Source organism: Silene latifolia, chromosome 6 (assembly GCF_048544455.1).
Source record: "Silene latifolia isolate original U9 population chromosome 6, ASM4854445v1, whole genome shotgun sequence".
Lineage (NCBI taxonomy): Eukaryota > Viridiplantae > Streptophyta > Magnoliopsida > Caryophyllales > Caryophyllaceae > Silene > Silene latifolia.
The window spans coordinates 61,396,141-61,409,215 of NC_133531.1; the positions used below are offsets into that span (position 1 = coordinate 61,396,141).

The 13,075-nt window shown below is 42.8% G+C and overlaps 1 non-coding gene across 1 annotated transcript; it reads left to right on the plus strand.

The window, feature by feature from the left end:
* The first annotated feature begins 12,362 nt into the window (after positions 1–12,362).
* Positions 12,363–12,469, plus strand: LOC141589183 (small nucleolar RNA R71). The gene has a single exon (XR_012520133.1). It is a non-coding gene; the product is annotated as a small nucleolar RNA R71 (small nucleolar RNA).
* The last annotated feature ends 606 nt before the right edge of the window (positions 12,470–13,075 follow it).

A 13,075-nucleotide genomic window follows, 5' to 3' on the forward strand; every position in this document is an offset into this window, starting at 1 on the left:
CTGTGGCCAGGGCTAGGTACCCAAGAGTGGAAGTCTTCCAAGACTACTACTTCATCCCCGACAACATCGAAGCTGCATCAACTGAGTCTAAGCCGTCACCGTGCCTCGACGGACAAGCTGTCACACTCCTCTTTGGGGAAGATAACATCAAGCACCTCGACTATGAGGACATTATCAACATCGCCCTGAAGGACAACCAATTTGATCCAACCGCCTTGATCTCCGACACTGACCCGGAGAAAGCTACCCAAGGCTGGAGGAAGACCATCAAGTGGACCGATCGCCAAGGCCGCATTCTCAAGATCACAACTGGAGAAGGCCCTATGTTCAAGGAGGGAAATGAAGAAGGATCTGAATCTGAGTCCGAGACGGAGTCACAGTCTGTCATAGCTCCTAACACTCCTGATGTCCCAGTCAAGGTCCCCTTCCCACTGTTTTATCACAAAGTCGTGGCTGATTCAGAGGCTGAGTCTACTAGGGTCACCCCCACTCCCATGAAAGGTGACAACCTGGAGCCTGTTCCAGGGGCCGCCACTTCTGCTGTGTCGCCTCTGACTGACCACAAGATGTATGTCCTTTCCGAGCTTTTCGCTCGTGTCAACTTAATGAACGCTAAGTTTGCTTATGACTCATCTCATTTCAACTGCAATACAATTCTGAATGACTACGAGGAATTTGACTTGAGTGACTACCCTTCTCACCTAGCCAAAGAACTTGACAAACGGGAAACCAGAACCCCCATCATTGAGGAGACCGAACCTATTAACGTAGGAACCGATAACACACCTCAAGAACGTAGGATAAGGATAACCCTGGACCCCTCGGAAAGACAACAGTTCATTAACCTCCTCCACGAATACAAGGACGTCTTCGCCTGGTCCTACAGAGATATGCCTGGGATCGACAGGGAAATTTCAGAGCACCGGATACCCATTAAACCCGGAGCTAAACCCGTAAAACAGAAGCTATGCCGGATGCGTCCTGAATGGGCCCTGAAAATCAAGGAAGAAGTGGATAAACAGTTCAAGGCTGGTTTCATCAAAGTGTCTGAATACTCTGATTGGGTGGACAACATTGTGCCCGTACCAAAGAAAGACGAAAGAATTCGGGTTTGCGTCGACTTCAGGGATCTGAACAAGGCGAGTCCAAAGGATGACTTCCCTTTGCCACATGTTGACATTCTGGTGGACAATACCGCCGAGCATGCTCTCCTATCATTCATGGACGGGTATGATGGGTACAACCAGATTAAAATGGCTGAGGAAGACATGCACAAGACAGCATTCACTACGCAGTGGGGTACATATTGCTACACAGTCATGCCCTTCTGTCTCATCAACGCCGGAGCAACCTATAAAAGAACCGCTACTACTCTCCTACATGATATGATGCACAAGGAGGTAGGGGTGTATGTCGACGACATGATTGTCAAATCCAGAGAACGGGACGACCACATCAACGCCTTCCGAAAATTCTTCGCTCGTCTTCGGAAATATAACATGAGACTAAATCCTCAGAAGTGTGCATTCGGGGTCACCTCCGGAAAACTCTTAGGACATGTCGTCAGCGAAAGAGGCATTGGGATTGACCCAACCAAAATCAAAGCCCTTCAACAAAAGCCTCGGCCTAGGAACGAGAAGGAGATTCGGGGATTTCTCGGTCAGGTCCAATACATCAGCCGCCTCATTGCCAAGCTCACCATGATTTGTGAACCGATATTCAAGAAGCTTCGCGCCTCCGATCACACCGATTGGGACGACGACTGCCAAAAGGCCTTCGACAGGATAAAGGAAATCCTATCCAAACCTCCTGTCCTCATGCCACCTCAACCGGGGATTCCTCTATCCCTATACCTGACTGTTACCAACACAGCCATGGGAGCAATGTTAGCACAAACAGTTGGCAACGAAGAACGAGCCATCTACTACATCAGCAAAAAGTTCATTGAGTACGAGACGAGGTATACCCAACTGGAGAAGATATGCCTTTCCCTAGTATGGTCAACAAAGAAGCTGCGGTATTACATGCTCAGCTACACGGTCCACATCTACTCCAAGATGGACCCGGTTAAATACATCTTCGAAAACCCGTACTAAACGGAAGGCTGTCTAGGTCGACACTCATGCTATCCGAGTTTGATCTCAAGTTTGTACCCCTCAAGGTTATCAAGAAAAGAGCAGTTGCCGATTTCCTAGCGGAAAATCCCATCAACGAGGGTCCAACGACCGACACGTGGTCACTTCCTGACGAACACATCCTTTGGGCCGATTCTGACGCATGGGACCTATACTTCGATGGTGCATCTAATCTTAGCGGCTTCGGGGTAGGAATCCTTCTAATATCACCAGAGGGAGAACATGTTCCGATCTCGGTCAAGCTAGACTTCGCCGTCACCAACAATGCCGTTGAATATAAAGCATGCCTCATCGGCTTACAAGCAGCCATCACACTTGGCATCAAGAGACTGAGGGTCCACGGCGATTCCTCGCTCATCATCAATCAGGTGTCCGGATCATGGAAAATCCAATCTGACAGCTTAGCTCCCTACCGAGCAAAGATCAATCATGAGGCTGAATTTTTCGACCAAGTCGACTACTTCCACTTGCCACGAGAGGAAAATCAATTTGCTGATGCTCTGGCGAAACTTGCCGCGCTAGCTCGTCAACATACCTGACGACATGACATCGATGCCCCTATGTGTCGAGAGAAGGAGCGAGCCAGCTCACGTTTGTGCCATCATCGACGACGAGGAAAGCCATGATGAACCTTGGTACCAAGCCATCCTCAATTACAAAACCAAAAACGAATTCCCTCCCAACTCTGATCAAAGAGGACAAAGAGCCATCCGTTTACTTGCATCACAATTCGTGATAAACCAAAACCAACTATACAAAAGAACACCCCAAGGAATCCTCCTCCTTTGCATTGACCATCACAAAGCCAAAAAAGTCTTGGGAGAGGTTCACGACGGAGAATGTGGCCCTCACATGAGCGCGATGATGCTTACCCGGAAAATCACGCGGCTAGGTTACTATTGGACCACCATGGAAGCCGATTGCCGAAACTACGTCAAACTTTGCCACAATTGCCAAATCTTTGCCAACATACAACACATACCACCATCCCTTCTATACACCATGACGCCGCCCTGGCCTTTCTCAACCTGTGGCATCGACATCATCGGTAAAGTCAACCCGGTAGGCACCAAGGGGCATTGTTTCGTCCTCGTCGCCATCGACTACTTCACCAAATGGGTAGAAGCGCAATCATATGCAGTCTTGACCGCCAAACAAGTGGCCAAGTTCATTCAAAACAACATCATCTGCCGATATGGGGTACCCCATGAAATCATCAGCGATCAAGGCTCTCACTTCCGGGCGGAAACTCAAGCTTTTCTGGACAAATACAAAATCAAACGACATCGATCATCCCCCTACCGTCCCCAAACTAACGGAGCGGTGGAGGCAGCAAACAAAAATCTTGTCACCATTATCAAGAAAATGCAAGACAACTACCGCGATTGGCCGAGCAAGCTCCCATTGGCGCTCTGGGGATACCGAACCTCCATTCGAACACCGACGGGCGCCACACCCTTCTACCTAGCATATGGCATGGAGGCGGTTCAACCGATAGAGTTAGAGGTCCCTTCTCTACGCATCCTACTGGAGAGTCAAGTGCCCGAGGCGGAATGGACCCGTCAAAGGTACGAGCAACTCACTTTTCTAGACGAACGACGACTCAACGCCTTGCACAACGTCCAGTTATACCAACGACTGATGCGTTGTCCGTTTCGTGTTCACAAATTAAGATGTGGTCGTTGGGTCACGGTCGAATCAAAACACAATTTATAACTTCACAAACAACTCTACAATTAGTAAAGAGGCAAGTAAAGGTCGGATCCCAAGGGACGGGAGTTGAAATGAGATTTCTATTGAAACTAGTGATGTCTTAGGGGTGTCACAAATTGGGTTGTTGTAGAAGGTCACTAAACTAAAATAGCAATGAAAATAAACAAGCAAGATGAATTAAAGGGGTGTAAACAATTGATTAAAAGCACTAGGGTGTCATGGGATCATATGGGAATCATGGGATATGATCATACAAACATGTTCTCAAATTATAAGCAAGCAATTATTGTTGTGATGGATTGAGTTGGGTTATATCTTACAATCCTAGGAAAGTTTGGGTCCCGGAGCCGAATCGATTAGATTGTACAACACCTACAAGTCGACTTAATCTTCCCTACTCAAAAACATGCATGGTCTAATGAGACTCGAGTTGGGTTATGTCTTACAAGTCTCATTGAAAAGATAGAAGATGATAGTAAATGCAAGGATTCATAGGCTTAGCATTTCATCAAATATAACATGTGCATGAGTTGAGATCAAAACAAGCAAGCAAATAAAACATGAAAGCATATTAATTTAAGCATAAATCATTCCCCATGTTGGTTTCCCCTAATCACCCATTTAACCCTAGCTAAGAGACTACTCACTCATTATCATGTTGATCATGCTAGCAAGGTTGTCAATCATACCAACAATATGAAACATGATGAATAAATGAAAGTAATTAACAATAATTAAAAAGGGATTAAGAGATTATACCTACTAATGATTCCAATAATAAAGCAAAGATAAAAGAAGTATTTGAATGCTTGATTGAGAGGTTGTCAATCTGCCAACAATAACCCAAATAATCTTCAATTACCCAAAATAAAGGATGAACAAAAGAGAGATTAAAGAACTAAAACTTGGATTAAAACTTGATTAATACTTTATTACAATATTAGAGAGAGAGATTTGATTGATATTAACTACACTAATTATTGATAAGAAGAACATACTCCTCTAATTAGACTAATGGGGTATTTATAGTGGAAATTAGGGAGGATGCATTAGGGTTAACTAAGGGCTAAACTAGTAATTACACTTTTTAGATTGAGCAAGGAGGAGCCGGTATTTTTCGAGAGAAGGGCTTCTTTCTTTGTAGGTTGGAGAAGAGGAAATCGTGCTGTGCTGGAATCCAGGCGGAATAAGGTCGGGACGGGCGGAATCTGGCATTGGAATCCGAGCGGATTCAAGGGAATCCGGGCGGATTGTGGAGGTGGAATCCGAGCGGATTCGTGCAAAGCCGCACGGATTGTGCAACTGCGGGACGGACGGATTGGTGACAATCCGCTCGGATTGTCACTCAGCAACATATCTTCTTCTTTTCTTCCCTTTTCTTCATAAATTCCTTGGGGATTTCCTTGGGGACTCAAGGATCCTTTCTCAACATTGCTCTTCTACTATAATATGTACAAAGGCCTTCTAATCTTGTCTCTCCTTGATGCTTGGTCATTGAATTCGATCAATTTAGTCTCGTTTTGCCATGAAAATGCAAGATTCTTACTCCTTTCCTACAAAGGGATCAAAATCTCAAAGAATATGCAAAACAAAGAACTAAAGATAAGAAATGACCCAAATATGCACTAAAAAGCATGGGAACAAGGCAAATTCAGGGGCTAAATATGCGCTAATTATGGTCACATCAAATATCCCCAAACCGAACCTTTGCTCGTCCCGAGTAAAGATGTGACAAAGACTAGGACCAATACTAACCTATCCTAATAATATAGCCGATATGAGACAATTAGCGGGTCTCACTCCGCCCCTTCAACTCACAACAAGACAACCATGAGGTAGGATGCCTTCTTGCAAGGCAAGGTGGGTCTTGCCAAAATGGCGACACATCCAAACATTAAGCACATAAAATCACATAATGGATGCATCTACAAAAAGAATAGCCACTTCCTCATCAAGTGGCGGAGGCACTAAAGAGGAACAAATTTAAGAGCATGTAATGCTTCACAAATACTAGTTCAACAAATTACTAAGGCTAAGAGGATGGCACTAAATCACCTCCAAATGGTGTTAAACTAGACTACTTTCGTCCTCAATTTCCAAATGCTTTCGTCAAGAGCGATCAGATGGTGGTGGAATGATGATCCCTATGATGCTAGTAGCATATGAGATGACAAGTCTTGAATTCTCTACAAAAGTAAAGGTCATGGATCGTCCCAAACTCGACCAAGTGGCTTGTCAAAAAGGCTTTTTGGGAATGAAATGCTCAAATCTTTATTCACAACGGGTGGATATGACTAGTATTCAAAATTGTCCTCATTTCACTTTCACATTTCAAAAATTTAAGATGGGGTTTGTCCCTTCCGGACTAGTGTCCTTTGCTTTCGCGAATCGCTTATTAGGCAACCGGTTAACCTCTAGACAATAGCTTTTCGGGGTGATAGTCACTCTGTCTCTGGGCGGCCGAATTCACAACCGTATGGGGGCCCAATTCAATGGATCCCGCACCAAAGCATATCGAAGTGGTACGCCTCCATCAAAACAACTTAAATTTCTCAACTTTCAACAATTCATAACATTTGAGGTTTCCTTGGCATTACATTACTTCCACATGACAAAATTTCTTTGAAATGAGCACTTCAAGCTTATTGATAGAAAATATTTTTGGGTTGCCTTACCACAAGGTCAAACAAGGTCACCTAGACAAGTTAACCAAGTCCACATCGCATCACGGGGTTGGATAGGTGACTCACATGCAAACCCTTGACTAGGCCTTGGGTCATGGGTCAAAAGACACTAGTATGACTCTATCTAGGGTGTTTTACAACCATTCTAGTAGGCAAAGTCTTAAGTTGAACAAGTATTTGTAATGGCTTAGTTGCTCTTGTCAAAGTTCCTAAATAGGCATTTTTCAAAACATTTCTAACATGCAACTACATGCCATGATGCAACTAATATAAACATCCTAATGCAAGTGATTCTATCAACTAATATGACATATAAACTAAATGCAAGTCCTAAGTTCACATTGTTATACCGCATCAATCAAAATAAAGCCACATAGTCATTAACATAAAGAGGAAAAAAGAGATTGGAAAGATCATACCATGCGGTCTTCATGATCCTCATGTCTCGGATGTGGCGTAGTCAATCAATGTGAACAAGGATAGAACAAACACAATATATACAAGACAATATATACAAGACTACAAAAGGAAATAAACATGTTTTTGGGTTTTAATTTTCAAATTTTTATGATTTTTGAGATTTTTCAAATTTTTTGGATTTTTGAATAAGAGTTAAATGTTAGAATTCCCATCCCCACACTAATATGGGCATTGTCCTCAATGGCCAAAATGATGGAAATTATGCAAAGATGATGCATGATTTCTATACTAAATGCAATCTATACTAAGCTACACTACATGATGCATGGTTTTTGTTATGACGGAGAGGATAATTTAGATTACCTCCCGTTGTGTATGCATTAACTTCCCCCAATCGAGTGAGACACTATTGCTAATGTCCAAGGATGGGTGTAGTTCATGCACACACTATGCGATGCATGAAACTAATTTGTCATTTTGGATTTTGAAAATGGGAACAATAAAATGAGAACACCTCAATGGTACCGAGGTGTGAGTCCTCTAATGGTGCTAGGACTACTCCAACAATGATCAAAATTATAATTAAAACAAAGAGAGAAATAGACAAACCATGAGAGGGTAGGAGTCTCTAAGGCTTGCTAATCTTCCATCATGCTATCACCATCACTTTCCTCATTAGAAGTGGCCACATTGCCACTTCCCTTGTCATTTGCTTCTTCACTTTCTTCCTCATCTTCCTCATCATCATCTTCACCATCCTTTTCTCCTTCTTCACTTGCTTCTTCATCAATGTTATCATCAACTTCTTCATCATTACCAACAACCTCATTGTCACCCAAAACGACCCTAGATGCACCCGGAAATAGGACTTCTCTATCCGCCCAACTAGGCAAAGGACAAGATGGATCAAGTAGTCCTTGCCTAGCTAAGTGTAGGAGGGGTGGATATTGAGCCAAGTAAGCATTTTTCCGATCTTCAAAGGCTTGCTTGTGCATTGCTTGCATGAGAAGAGTCACATAGTCTTTTCTAGCTTCAACTCCTTCCGGCTTGAACTCTTCATACTCAAATGGGTAAGGTGGTATGACAATGGAAGAGGAGGGCATTTCAAGATCACCCTTTTGTTGTTGAATAATATACTCGGCCTCTTTAGAAAGGGGAAGTAGATAATTGGTCCGGTGGACGCTTAGACGACAAATCTTCGAAGGCAAGGTGAACGATCTAGCTTCACTAGTGAGCCATCCATACTTAGTGTCAAGGGGGTTATGGGCAACCCACTTGAACTTGTGTATCATAGTGTGCATATCAACAAGATGGCCACCCTCCTTTGCTTTGTACTTGTTATCCTTATTGAAGTTAGGATCAAAGTGCTTAGCTAGGATAGTGACTAGGCCGCCATTGACAATAACGGTAGTGCCCTTCTTCCCACAATCAATGTTGAGCCATCTATCTACCAAGAGCCTCAAAGAATTGTAAGGCTTGGAGTGTACTCTTCCAATGTTCAAAGCCGATTCAAGGAGAATAAAATCAAGTTTGGTGAAATGGTTGGTATCTTTCCTTGCAATTATGGTGTTTCCCACGACCTTGTGCCATACTCTTATGCCCGGATGGTGGACCAAAAGAGCATGACTCGCATGAAAGTCCTAAAATTTCTTCCCGGAGATTGCCTCCCAAAGAGGTTCGGGGTCATACTTTCCATAATTCTTAAAATAACGCGGTTCATCACTAAGACCCAAAATTTCACTCAATTCCCTAAAGGTAATGCGTCTACTAACATTAGCTAGACGAAACTCGAGATTCTCCCTATTCTCAACTTTGGTGACTTTCAAAGAACTCAAAAATTCCAAGGTAAGGGAGGGGTATGTCAATTCCTTTGTTTCAAACAATTTCTTCAACCCCATGGCATTGAAAAAGGCTCTAGTTTGCTCAAGAACACCAAATTTTTCTAAGGTATCTTCACATATAAATTTGGTGGATTGTAATGACTTCATAGCAAACTTGACAAAGGTATTTCTATGGGTATCGGAAATAAAAGTTACCTCCGGATAATGCAAAAGTTGATCGATTTCCGGAGTAGAAGGTGTTGTTGCTCCCATAGAAGGTTGTTGTTGTTGTTGCACTTCCAAGTTTGGTGTTGCTACCACCATAGCCAATGCTTTCTTTGTTTGAAGAGCCTTTTGCCTTTGTGAGAGTGCCTTAGCCTTTAGTGCCTTTGTTGCCTTTGTTGCTCCCTTTGTCCTTGCCATTGATGATTTATCCAAGAAAAGAATGAAAAATCTTCAATTTGTAGTATACCCAAATCGATTTGAAGGTGAAAGGCTTTGCCTTTATGAAATCAAAAATCGACTCAAAGGTTGAAGATTTTGTGCTTGGTTTGGATTTTTATTGAAGAAGGAGTGATTGATTTGTTGTTGGAAGGATGGTTTGATTTGTTTTTGGCGAATGTTGTTGAGGGTTTTTGTTTTTGTGATGGAGAGGATGAGGGTTTTGATGTTGTGGGTAGTGTTTATGAATGAATGAATGAATGAATGAAGGTGGGAGGGGTTTTAAAAAGACCGAAATTTTCGAATCTGCAGGGGCAATCCGTGCGGATTCTGCCCAATCCGTGCGGATTCTGCTCTTTCTGGGCTTTACAAAACTCGCCTAAAGACGGGCGGATTCATAAGAAGACGCTCGGATTTTCTTGACACGGGACGGGCGGATTTGGCTGAAGACGGACGGATTTCAGTCCAGGAGATTTTTCTTGTTTTCCTCAGCTGCAAAGACGGACGTCTTTCTTTCAAGACGGGCGGATTCTTCAAGACGGGCGGATTCTTGCTCAGGACGCCCGGATTCAGTCACAGTCAAGAAATTTTCAAAATTTAGCTCAGTTCAGGACGGGCGGATTTTCTGCAGTACCCTCGGATTACTGAAGACGGGCGGATTCTGTGGAATCCGCTCGGATTCTTCCCCTGTGTACTCAGATTCAGTTCCATCCGTGCACAAGGCATTTCCCTTACCATTCTTCTATTCTTTCTTCAAGTCTTGTGTTCTTCATTGTGGGGGCACTACTAAGGCATGGATAGCCTAGACAATTGTCACCCCCACACTAAGGTAAAGCACTACACATCAATTGAAATTGTTAGTCCCTCCCTCACTTCTCTCAAACATGACAATTATCTTGATCAAAGTAAATAAAAATCCAAAGATGACAAAAATGCAATACAAGAATTGAAATGTAAGTTAGGGAGTTAGAAGTATTTACAAGTGGTGGTTTAGGGAGGACTCCACCAAACTCTCATTCTTGATGAGATGTCAAGGGGGCATGTCCAAGGTGTTGTTGATGTTGCTCAACACCTTGAAGAAGTAATCAAAGGCTTGTTCATTATCATGGTAGAGGTCTTCAATAGACCTTGGCCTTTGTTGTTGGTCTTGATCGATGGCATTACCAATGTAGGAATTAAAAATCCCTTCAAATTCGTCGTCCCAAAGACCACAAACTTCATTAAGTTGATCATTGAAAATCTCTTGCTTAGATGGAGACAACTCTCCCAATTTCTTCTCTTGGCCAATGAGGCCATCCTCTTCTTCCTTGATTGATTTTGATGAGCTTTGCAAGCTCTCCTTGTCACAATTCACTTGCTCTTTGAATGGAGCATCTTCAATTTTATTCTTCCATTGGAGTTCCGATTTCTTCCTTTCATCCATTCGGCTATAATGATCAATCATGAAACATGGTTCATGCAAACGAGGAGCTCTCATAGTCTTGTCAAGATTAAAAGTTATGCTTTCATCTCCCACTTCTAGAGTGAGCTCACCATGTTTCACATCAATCACCGCACCCGCGGTGTGTAGGAAAGGTCTTCCTAGGATGATTGGAATGTTGGAATCTTCCTCCATATCAACAATGACAAAGTCCACCGGGATGAAAAACTTCCCAATTCGCACGGGGACATCTTCCCATATCCCTAATGGTGTCTTCGTCGATCTATCAGCCATTTGGAGTGTGATGTTGGTGCATTTAAGCTCTCCCATCCCCAACCTTTTACTCACCGAGTACGACATGACACTCACACTAGCCCCTAGATCACATAAGGCTTTGTTGATCGTTGTGTCGCCAATGGTACACGGTATTGATAAGCTTCCCGGATCTTTTAACTTTGGAAGTGAACTCCCTTGAAGTATTGCACTACTCACCTTAGTGAAGGCGATAGTCTCAAGCTTCCGGATCGACTTCTTCTTTGTGAGGATATGTTTCATGTATTTCGCATAGGCCAGCACGTGATTGATTAATTCCGTGAAAGGAATTGAGATTTCCAAATTCTTCACAATTTCCATGAACTTTCTAAGTTGATCATCAAATTTGGGCTTGGCTTGACGACTTGGAAAAGGGAGTCTAATCACAATGGGCTCCTTCTCCTTGGCCTTGTCTTCATTTTTCTTTGAACTTTCTTCTTTTGATGATTCTCCATCTTTGGAGCTTTGCACAATTTCTTCCTTTTCACTAGCTTCCACAACTTCATCCTCAACTTGCTTCTTCGGTGCTTCATACCTTGTACCACTTCTCAAGTGAATGGCACTAACCGTTTCATGTTTAGGGGGATTACTTTGAGGTGGTAATTGCCCCTTTTGTCTTTGTGAGCTTGAAGATGCTAGTTGAGTCAATTGTGTTTCCAACATCTTGGTGTGAGCTAGAATGTTGTTGATGGTGGTTTCCTTTGCTTGGCTATCTTTTTGCATTTGAGTGAAAAACTCTTGTTGATTCTTTTGCATTTGGAGGACCGCTTTTTGGACATCGAAACCTTGGTCATTTTGGTGATTGTATGGATTTTGATTTTGGTAACCTTGGTTTTGATTGTAAAAGGGTCTTTGATTTTGGTTTCTCATGGCTGGTGGAGTGTATGTTGTTTGAGGGTTTTGAACATTTTGGCTTTTGTATGAGAGATTTGGATGGAATTTGGTGTTTTCATTGTAAAAATTGGAATAAGGGGTACCACTCTTGTATGCTTGGAAAGAATTCACTTGTTCATTTGTTCCCCTACATTCACCTTGGTCATGTCCCAAAGTTCCACAATTCTCACATATCCCACTTGGGATTGATGAGGATGCCGTCATGGCATTAACATGATGCTTTGATGATTTTGAGTTTTCCTCAAGTCTAGCCATAGCTTGTTCAAACTTCAAGTTGATTGTGTCAATGTGGGCACTAAGTTGAGCACCCAATTGAGTAACGGAGTCCACTTCATGCTTTCCTCCTCTAGTAGCCTTGCGAGGTCTACTATATTGTGAGTTATGGACCGCCATTTCCTCAATCTTGTTCCATGTTTGATTGTCATCAACTTCGGTGAACATTCCATTTGATCTCATATTGAGAATGTTCCTAGAATCTTCATATAAACCATTCCAAAATTGTTGTACCAAAAACCATTCGCTAAGTCCATGGTGAGGACATGAGCGACAAATTCCCTTAAACCGCTCCCAAGCTTCATACAAAGACTCTTCATCCCTTTGCTTAAAACCCGTAATTTGAGCTCTTAGCATGTTAGTCTTTTCTGGTGGGTAGAATTTTTTGTAGAAAGTTAGAGCCAACGTCTTCCAAGAATCTATCCCGAGGGTGGCCTTATCAAGGCCCTTCAACCATTGCTTCGCGGTGCCGATTAAAGAAAAAGGAAATAAGACCCATCTAATTTGGTCTTGAGTCACGCCCGTTTGAGAGATTGCATCACAATAGTCGCAAAAGGTTTCCATATGAGAATGAGGGTCTTCACTAGGCATCCCCCCAAATTGGCTCCTCTCAACTAATTGGATGAAGGCGGACTTGGCAATAAAATTTCCGGTTAGATGTTGCGGTGTAGGAGTACCATTTGGTAGATTCTCCTCGGTGGGTACGGAGTGTGACGAGAATTTAGGCATTGTAGGTGGATTTTGTGGGGTATTGTGTAATGGGTTCTCTTCTCCTTCTATTGCGAAAGGATTGACAAACTCACTAGTGGGTTGAATAACTTCACTAATACCTCTTAAATTCCTCCTAACAAGTCTCCTATTGTTCGTCAAGGTTCTTTCGATTTCACGGTCAAAAGGTAACAAATCACCTTGTAACCTTCTAGACATGCAAAATATCAAACAACTCGAAAACAATTAGAACAA